Below are 10,061 nucleotides of genomic sequence, written 5' to 3'. Positions count from 1 at the left end.
AGGTCAAGGTCAAGAGCATCTCCAGGAGGGATGCTGGCTCCAGCTCAAGTTGCCTGTGGAAATGGGTAGCATCAGAATTATTGAGAGCCCGAATCAAGGGCTTGGCCAGGGCACCCAGAGGAGGGAAAGTGTACCAGGAAGGTGAAAACCAAGGCTCCAGGTTCTAACCAAAGCCAGAAGGGAAATGGCTTGAACAAATTCTGCAGAGGAAGGCTGAGGTCCACAGCGGGTTTTCAGGTGGCTTCTTAACTCAGCTTTTTGTGAAGAATGGAACAAACGGGACTAGAGCTGTCATTACGTCTGTTAGACGTGGTACCTCGCAATTCTGTAGACTGGATGTTCCTTGTTCAGGCTGCTGTTTTGATGATGCTTCCTGCGTTTGAGACTCAGGCTGCATTTCTCTTATGTTGTTTGTGTTTGGCCTTGTATTGTGGATTGAAATGGTTGTATTCACATGAGCGAAGTATGTCAAAGAGACTAAAGACTGAATTCTAGCTCTACTGCTTACTAGATGTGTGCTCTTGGGAAAATTGTTTCACTTCTCTGAGGCTGCATTTTTTTCATCGGTAAGATGGGGCTCATGAGGGGGCCTCCTCTACAGGGATGATAAGGGATCACTTAGCAGCATGGTGCCTGACATACGAAACCCTTCATGAGATTGACCATTTTTTGTAAATAGTGATAATATCATGGTTCTGTGATTACTGCCAGGCATCCAAAAACAATGTATTTCACCAGGTATAGACCGCTGTCTTATTCCAGAGTCATGTCAGGAGAGATAATACTAATTATCCAATTAATAAAAGGCAATTAATCCTTTCTGGGACCAGTCCCTTTGCTAACACAGGGTTTCCAGGCAGCAGGGCCTATGTCCTCTGCTGACTGTCACAACAGATTCTGCAGCCTTGTCAAACCAGTCTGATCAGGACGCAGGGCTTCTAATCATTCCTTTAGTTCCCTCTTTAGCCAAGTCTGTACACTGAGGTAACCAAGGAAGTTGGTTCTAATATTTGGTTTAAGAAAGAGAGAGAGCGAGAATTAAGAGAAAATGTATTCAGGAACTAGATATGATAGTTGCACAATATTATGAATGTATCAAATGTCACTAATGACAAATTTCTGTGTATTCTATCACAAGAGAGAAAGATGCAAGGATAACTTCCAAGATTCATAGACTAATCCATCAGGTGCAAAATTGGACTACAGTTTCAGTAAAGAACTGAGACAGTAAGTAGTCACTTTAGAACTGACAGAGATGCATAAAAGATGTACATGTAGGAGTCCCATCGTGGTTCAGTGGAAACAAATCTGACTATCACCCATGAGGACTCAGGTTTGATCCCTGGCCTCACTCAGTGGCTTAAGGATCCAGTGTTGCTGTGAATTGTGGTGTAGGTCGAAGACGCAGCTCAGATCTGGCATTGCTGTGACTGTGGTGCAGACCGACAACTACAGTTCTAATTCAGCCCCTGACCTGGGAACTTCCATATGCCGCAGGTGTGGCCCTAAAAAGACCCCAAAAGAGATGTAAATATATCATGCACAACAGATAAAAGTATTCTGTGTCAGACAAGAATACTTTTGACCTCTAGTTTGTCTTGGTGAATGGAAATTCAGATCTGTCCAGCCTCTAAGAATCAACCGCATACCATTTGAATTCACCTTCATGGGAATAAGCAAAATGTGACAGGTTCCAATGGTGCCACTCTCTTGGTGTGGCAGTGTCAGCGTGGTTCTTCCTCGCTCAAAGTTGTCTGGCATAGGATTTACATTGCCTAAGAATGACATAAAACTCACCAGCTGTTCTTTTCTTTTCTTGAAATTAAAGTCAGGCATTAGTTATTTTTGGCTTCACATATTTAAATAAGAAATAAGAGTGTGTTGATTAGAAGACTTCTGATATAGAGGGGACTTTGAAAAACTTATGGTTACCAAAGGAGACGGATTGGGGGATGGATGGATGGGCTGGGGCTCTGGGATGGAAATGCTATAAAAATTGGGTTGTGATGATCTTTGTACAACTTTGTACAACTTGTACAACTATGAAATTCATTGAGTTAAAAAAATGATGGTTTCTGATACAGAAGGTCTTTTGCTGTATGTTAAAGGGGTTCTTTTTTTTTTATTTAGGGCCCTCTAGTGGCATACGGAGGTTCCTAGGCTAGGGGTCCAGTCAGAGCTATAGCTGCCAGCCTACGCCAGAGCCACCTCAATACTAGATCTGAGCCGCATCTTGACCTATACCACAGCTCATGGCAATGCCAGATCCTTAATCCACTGAGTGAGGCCAGGGATTGAACCCACAACCTCATGGTTTCTAGTGGGATTCGTTTCCGCTGTTCCCATGATGGGAACTCCTTAAAGGAGTTCTAATCCAAGGGAAGATTGGAAGCTCACTTGTGACCTTCAAGATCCCAGCACAGTTGGGAGCCTCTCCATGGGGCAGAGGTTCCAAGTGCACCTCAGTGTATACAACAGGCACTCACGGTGTGTTTATGCTCTGCCCAGCACTTTGCTAAACTCATCATAGTTAATTGTCACAATCCTATGAAAGCAGGTCCTATTAGTATCCTCATTTTATTGATGATGAAGCTGTAGCCTGGAAATAGTAACTTTCCCAAAAATACATGGCTAATAGACTCAGGGTTGAAGAACTCCAAATCTCAAGCTATTTAACCACTAGCTCTATGACTTCTCTGTTCCACTCGGGTAGAAAACTGAGTTTCGCCATTTTTTTCTCCACCTCTTGCTGTACTTTGCTCTAAGCTGACTTCGTTGTCAAGCAGGCTTTTTCCACAAGGCAGCAAAGATGGCCCCAGCAGCTCTGGGTTTGCATGATTCTTGGCATCTGCACTTTCCCAAAGGAGACTAGGTGTGATAATTGTCCTAGGGAGGGCTCTGGGGCAGGTTCCCTACAAAATACTTACCAGCAGTTCTTCCCTTTCCTATGAGAGCTCCCACTCCTCCAGCAAGAGGTAGAGTCCATCTCCTTTCCTCTTGAATCTGAGATGATTTTCTTTGATCAACACAATGCAACAAAAGTAACATTCCAGAACTTCAGAGTCCAGGCCTTTAAAGTACCAGCACCCTCTGTTTTCACTCTCATGCCATGAAGGACCCCAGGCTAATCTCATGGAGAAAGGCCGCACGGGGAGGCCCTGTAGGATCGAATACCATGTGGAAGGAGGCCTGTGGAGGAAGATCAAGGCCCCACAGTTGAAGGTCATCAATCATCATGGCCCCAGACCTTCCAGCTTAGCCTGGATGCCAGCTAAACCCAGCTGCATGTATAAAACCAGCCAACACCACCTGGGGCAGAAGAATGCCCAGTCAACCCACAGAATCATGAGGAAAAAGGAATCATTGTTGTTTTTAGTTGCCAAGTTTGGGGATGAATGGTTACGCAGTCTTTGGCTTGGCATAGGTAACATCATGTGTCCGGGAGCCCCTAGGCCTCCGACTGGAAATACCTGCTTTTCTTGTGTCCTCCCTTGACATCTCAGTGGCTGTTCAGAAAAATGGTAGGCAAGTGGGGGAGAAAAGCTATGTTCACCTGCTTTGGGGGGGTTTGTATTAATGTAATTTTCAGAAAGAGCAAGAACTTTGGGGCAAGAATACTTGGATTTGAATACTCAGCTTTGTCTCTTTCCAGTGAGTCACCATGAACAAGACACATTGCCTTTCTGTGTCTTTCTAAAAACTAGAAGTAATTTTTTTTGGCCATTTCTTTATTACTCAATGAATTTATCACATCTGTAGTTGTATAATGATCATAACATTCCAATTTCACAGGATTTCCCTTCCACAACCAAGCACATCCCCCCACCCCTCAAACTGCCTCCTTTGGAGACCATAAGTTTTTCAATGTCTGTGAGTCAGCATCTCTTTGTAAAGAAGTTCAGTCTGTCCTTTTTTCAGATTCCACATGTCAGTGAAAGCATTTGATGTTGGTGTCTCATTGTATGGCTGACTTCACTTAGCATGATAATTTCTAGGTCCATCCATGTTGCTAAAAATGCCAGTATTTCATTCATTTTAATGGCCGAGTAATATTCCACTGTGTATATATGTACCACATCTTCTTGATCCATTCCTCTGTTGATGGACATTTAGGTTGTTTCCATGTCTTGGCTATTGAAAATAAAAAAACTAGAAATAATTTTGATTTTTACATATAAGGTTCTTTTGTGGAGATGAAGTGAGAGATATTCCACAAATATTTACTGAGACTTGACACTACCCATTACACTGTTGGCTCTTCGAGAACAATCTCTTGGTACTATCACTTTTTCTAAAGTTCCAAAATTATTTACTGAGTGAATGAATGGTGACAGATCCTGGTGACACAAAGACAGAATTGATGTCTGAAAAGCTCAAAGGTACGGAATGTGTATGAAACTACAAAGTGGTATACGATTTTTATTTTTATCATTTTACTTTTAAATACAGTGATTCACTGACTCGCTAATTAGATTTGCTAACTCTTCCCACCTCATTCCCAAAAGGATTTGCAGAAGCTTTAAAAAAGCATCAAATATAAAAGGATAAACTATAGATGAGAAAACTAGGGTAAAGGGAAAATAAAGGTCAGAACAATGATTTGTTAATCTGTAACTTCATTGCAACATACTTTGGCTTTTTAAAGCTGATATCTTCACTTAAGGTAATTAAGATGCCAAGATTTCTAGAAGCAATAAAATCTGTTAAATTAGCCACCTGTAGTTTAGCCATAGGTAGGTCCACTGAGATTTCACTATATGTAACAATTGGTAAGAAAAGTCCTGAAAACCTCCTCTCCTCCAGTTGGCCAGTTCAGTCTAGGAATGCAGCCATTGTGTATATAGTGATCAGGTGATAAGCAGTGGAGACTAGCAGGTAAAAACTGGAAAGCAGCTAGTAGCTAAAATAGGCTTCTATCTGGAGTTCCCATTGTGGCTCTGTGGTTAAAAAATCTGACTAGAAACCATGAGGTTGCAGGTTCGATCCCTGACCTTGCTCAGTGGGTTGATGATCCGGCGTTGCCGTGAGCTGCGGTATAGTTGCAGACGAGGCTCGGATCTGGCGGTGCTGTGACTCTGGCGTAGGCCAGCAGCTGTAGCTCCGAATTGACCCCTAGCCTGGGAACCTCCATATGCCACAGGAGTGGCCCTAGAAAAAGGCAAATAAATAAATAAATAATAAAATAAAATAAAATAGGCTTCTATCTCTTACTAGGTATATGACCTAGAGCAGGTCGTCTTTTAAGCCTCGGTTTCCTTATCAGTAAAATGGGTGAGTAATAGTACTGGCAACATAGGGTTGTTTGTGAGAATTAAATGAGATAATCCACATGGCACATGGTACATTTTCACGGGTGTTGGCTGTTATCACCATTGTAGCAAAGAGAAGATGGCCTGTGGGAGGGAGAAGGGTCTCTGGATCTTGGGCAGGTGTAATTTTATTGTAAATCTGAGTGAGCAGGTATTAATTGGGACACTTTGCTGGCAAGTGGAGTGTGCTCTCGTATTTCATCTGTCAGAACACGTGATCACCACCCTAGTCTTCCTGGGGTATCCTTCTGCCTTGGGAGATTAAAAGCATTATGGAGGAGGGCAAAGAGGAAATCCAGCTTCTGGCACTCAAAAATTGGATTTTTGCTTCTTTTTGGATGCTTTGCCCTCAACTAAAGTATCTCACCAATGAGGAGTTATGTCTTAGGTATAGTCATCAGGTATAAATGACAGGTCTTCCACCTCAGATGTGGTTAACTGAGAGTGAGCAGCAGAAATGAGCGCTCATCTAAGGAGACTAAAAGCTCTTTAAAATGATGTTTATCCATACTGATTATGTTCATATGTTTTAACTTTTTTTAGTTTTTATTTTTTTGGTCTTTTTGTCTTTTTAGGGCCACACCTCTGCATATGGAGGTTCCCAGGCTAGGGATTGAATTAGAACTATAGCTGCCAACCTATACCACAGCCACAGCAACTCAGGATCCAAGCCCCATCTGCAACCCACACCACAGCTCACAGCAACTCCAGATCCTTAACCCACTGAGCAAGGCCAGGGATTGAACCCATGTCCTCATGGATCCTAGTCAGGTTCGCTAACCACTGTGCCACAAGAGGAACTCCTCATATGTTTTAACTTTAAAAGCAATTTTAGAAATCAATATTGAAGTATAATTTGATTCTTTACTTGCAAATTCCTAATTGTAACACCTTTGAGTCCTCCTTTTTAGAAAAGAAAGCTTTTAAGAAGCAAGCAGTGTAGGTGTACTATTATGGTTCAGTGGTTAACGAACCCGACTAGTATCCACGAGGACATGGATTCGATTCCTGGCCTTGATCAGTGGGTTAAAAACCCGGCATTGCCATGAGCTGTGGTGTAGGTCACAGACCTGGCTTGGATCCTGTGTTGGTGTGGCTGTGGTATAGGCCAGTATCTACAGCTCCAATTCGACCCCTAGCCTGGGAACCACGATATGCTATGGGTGTGGCCCTAAAAAGACAACACCAACAAAAAAGAAGCACTGTAACTCAGAGAGACCATGAGAAAAAGTATGCCAGAGTCGCCCAAAACAAAAGTCCCTTGTTTCAGAGAAATGTGTGGATTTGAAAAGATTAGCAGAAGACCAGCTTAATTCATGTGATGGCATACACATTCTTAGTAAAAATTCAAAATGCTTTCTGTGTTCAGGGTGCTAAGCTGGTGTACAACAAGGTTAATGCCATATTCTGTTAGAATTTGCTTGCCTAGAGTCCAAAGTTGATTTTAGATTCTAAAGTTTTCTTCTTTTATAGGCATTGAAATTTTTCAAAGCTGAGTTTCAGAGCACATGGTGACTCAGCTTTTGTGGGGATGGGTTAACAATTCCAGCTAAATTTCAAATTCATTGAAGGTCTCCTTCATTCTGGAGTAGTTGAAAACTTAAACTTGTAAGGTCAGGACTATCCATGTCTCATCATCCTGTCATTATATGAATAGCAATGGAGAAGCAAGCCGAAAAACCAGCAAGGGAGATGAGTCTACTGGAATACCAATAAGAGAGAAAAACATGAAATCATCCTGTTTGGGAAGGTGGGTGGAAGCTCTTGGGGAGCCAGGACAAAGCGTTTGTAGTGGCCATTTCCTCTGCTGGCAACAGCCCTCAGGTTTTACTTGGAGGGGAGCACCCCTCCCCGACTATCAGCTGTGTGGTTTGGGTGGGATTGACCTCAGCTGCAATTCTAGGCTAAACTGTCATTTGCTTAAGCCACCCTCTGCCCCTTGGCCACCATGGTCTTTCCAAAATAGCCACATGATGCAATCTAAGACTAGATGCAAAGGGAGATTATGATATTGGGGGATGCGAAGGGGAGTTTCCTTCCCTTCACTGAGAATTCTGTTCCCCCGAAGAGTGATTATAAAACCTAGAGGCCTGACCTGCTTGGTAGTCATGTTATTACTGAGTGTGGGGGTCCCAGAGCTGCCAGGAATCCACTTTGTGGAGGATAAAGCCAGCCCAGCAGAGGGCAGAGGAAAAATGTGGACAGAAACAGTACTTAGTTGAAATCACTTGAGCTATTGGATCAAAATATACTTGAAGTCAGATACCACAGGACTTTCAGTGAAATAAACCAATAAACTCCTTTATTGCTTAAATGAATTTTCTGTGGCTTGAAGCAAAACAAATTCTAATCATTGACCATTTTATAAGGTTTGTGGATAACCCTTAAAAAATGCCTAAGATTAAAATGGTAAGTTGTAGGTTATGTATATTCTATCATAATTTTTAAAATGCAGCAACAATATGGGGGAAAATGTCCAAGCTTAAGAGTCTAGAGCCTCTAAACTCTCCTGGAGAGTTCACCCAACTGTTCAAATTTACCTTTGCTATAGTTCTCAAAGAAGGCCTTTTTTTTTTTTTCTTCCAGCATGTCTGTATAGGCATCCAACTTTGATGGTAGCAGATACTATTCTTTTATTATTTCTGGACCATTTGGGCCCAGGTAAACAAACAAACAAAAACTAGCGCTAATTCTCAATTGGGTACTTGTTCTACACAGATATTGTGTTGAGTAATTTATGCATATCATCTAATTTTCTTGTAGTAGCCATTATTCTTGATATCACACCTATGTTATAGATGGAAAAACTAAGGGTTAGAAGAGTTAAGAAACTTGCCTATGCTCACACAGGAAGCCAGTGACAGCGCTAGGGCTGGAACTCCTTCAGGGCTGTGTTGAAGCGTGAAGGTTCCCCCAATAATGTTACCAGTGGGAGAAGCCAGACGCCAGTCCAAAGTCTCTGAGCATAGAAAGGCTGTAGCCAACGTTTTCTCCTCTCCAGGAAACAAAAGCAGAAAAACAAAACATGAGTTAGCAGCACGCGTACTTCTGCATCAAGTATATGAAACCTCAGGATCATGTGTTTCTGAGTATCAATTTCCCGGCAAGCTCTACTTTGAGGAGGAAATGAAATTTCTTCTGCTTTTGTATTGTCAGTGTATGTGCTAGATCGTGGTCAGCTGTGGAATAAAGACAATGGAAGTGGGGCTGGACAAGAGTTGGAAAGGGAGACTGAAAAGAAACTGGGTCCTGAATGACGTTTTTTTGTTTTGTTTTGTTTTGTTTTTTTTAGGGCCGTACCCAGGGCATATGGAAGTTCCCAGGCTAGGGGTCAAATTGGAGCTGTAGCTGCTGGCCTATGCCACAGCCACAGCAACTCAGGATCCAAGCCGTGTCTGTGACCTACACCACAGCTCACAGCAATGCTGGATCCTTAACCCACTGAGCAAGGCCAGGGATCAAACCCTCATCCTCATGGATACTAGCCAGGTTCATTAACACTGAGCCACAAGAGGAACTCTAGGTTGTGGGTCTTGAGCAAGGTTGTGACTCCGATAATTGTCCAAGGACGAAGGTGAATCTGAGATGTTGCATGAGTTGGGCTCCAAGGAGGTGACCTGAGGATGCCCCAAATTCTATAATGGGCAGATCCTACAGTGGAGAATGCGTAGACTAGTATTCAGATCTCCATGTCTGGTAAAAATGCACTATCAGAATGTCCAGGCTGCAATCAATGTCCAAATGTCCAGTCCAGGAGGAAAAAGAACAAGGAAGTTTATCGTTGGAATGTGACTAAACCTGGGCACAAGGGAATTTTTTTTGTTGTTTTGTTTTTTGGTTTTCGGTTTTTTTTGTTTTTTTGTGGGTTTTTTTTGTTTGTTTGTTTGTTTGTTTTTTTCTTTCCTTGAGCCGCTCCCACGGTATATAGAGGTTCCCAGGCTAGGGGTCTAATCGGAGCTGTAGCTGCCAGCCTACACCAGAGCCACAGCAATGCAGGATCCGAGCCGAGTCTGCGACCCACACCACAGCTCACGGCAACACCAGATCCTTAACCCACTGAAGCAAGGCCAGGGATCCAACCCGCAACCTCATGGTTCCTAGTCGGATTCGTTAACCACTGCGCCACGACGGGAACTCCAAGGGAATGTTAATAGCACCTAATGTTTCCATGACCATTTGGTGTCATGTAAGCTTTACTTACACTATCTCAGTTAATCCTCATCTATAAAGTAGGTGGAGGTGAGGAAAGTGAAATTTAGAAAGCCATTTAACTCACCAAGATCCCTCCAGTCTGTCTAGCTACAGACATCTGGTTCTTAATATCCTCTCCCTTGGGAGGGAACTGGGAAGAGCATGTTGGCTGTTGGTCTAGGGATAAAAGCTTGAGACTGTGTTCTGATTTTCAGCTAATTAGAGTAAGTCAGATTCTGGAGGGCATGATAATAGCAAAAGCAGACTTGATTCTCTGAGTAGCCATAATTTTCATAATTTGATCAAAAAGGAATTGCTGAGCTGTATCATAGCCAATTATCATAAATGATAGTGCTTTGAAATTTTCCATCTCTTGCATCATATGTAGACCTAGTGATTCCTTTCATAAACATATACTAATGTCCTACTATGTGCCAGGCACTATCGTAGGAGCTGGGGATATAAAGATTAACAGGACTTGGAGTTCCTATTGTGGCTTAGAGGAAATGAATCAGACTAGGAACCATGAGGTTGCAGGTTTGATCCCTGGCCTCACTCAGT

Source organism: Sus scrofa, chromosome 2 (genome assembly GCF_054392235.1).
Source record: "Sus scrofa isolate SSC_HxYL_T2T_F1_AM1 chromosome 2, Sscrofa_HxYL_maternal_Yorkshire_Landrace_v2.0, whole genome shotgun sequence".
In the NCBI taxonomy this organism is placed as follows: Eukaryota; Metazoa; Chordata; class Mammalia; order Artiodactyla; family Suidae; genus Sus; species Sus scrofa.
This window is presented reverse-complemented; position numbering follows the sequence as displayed.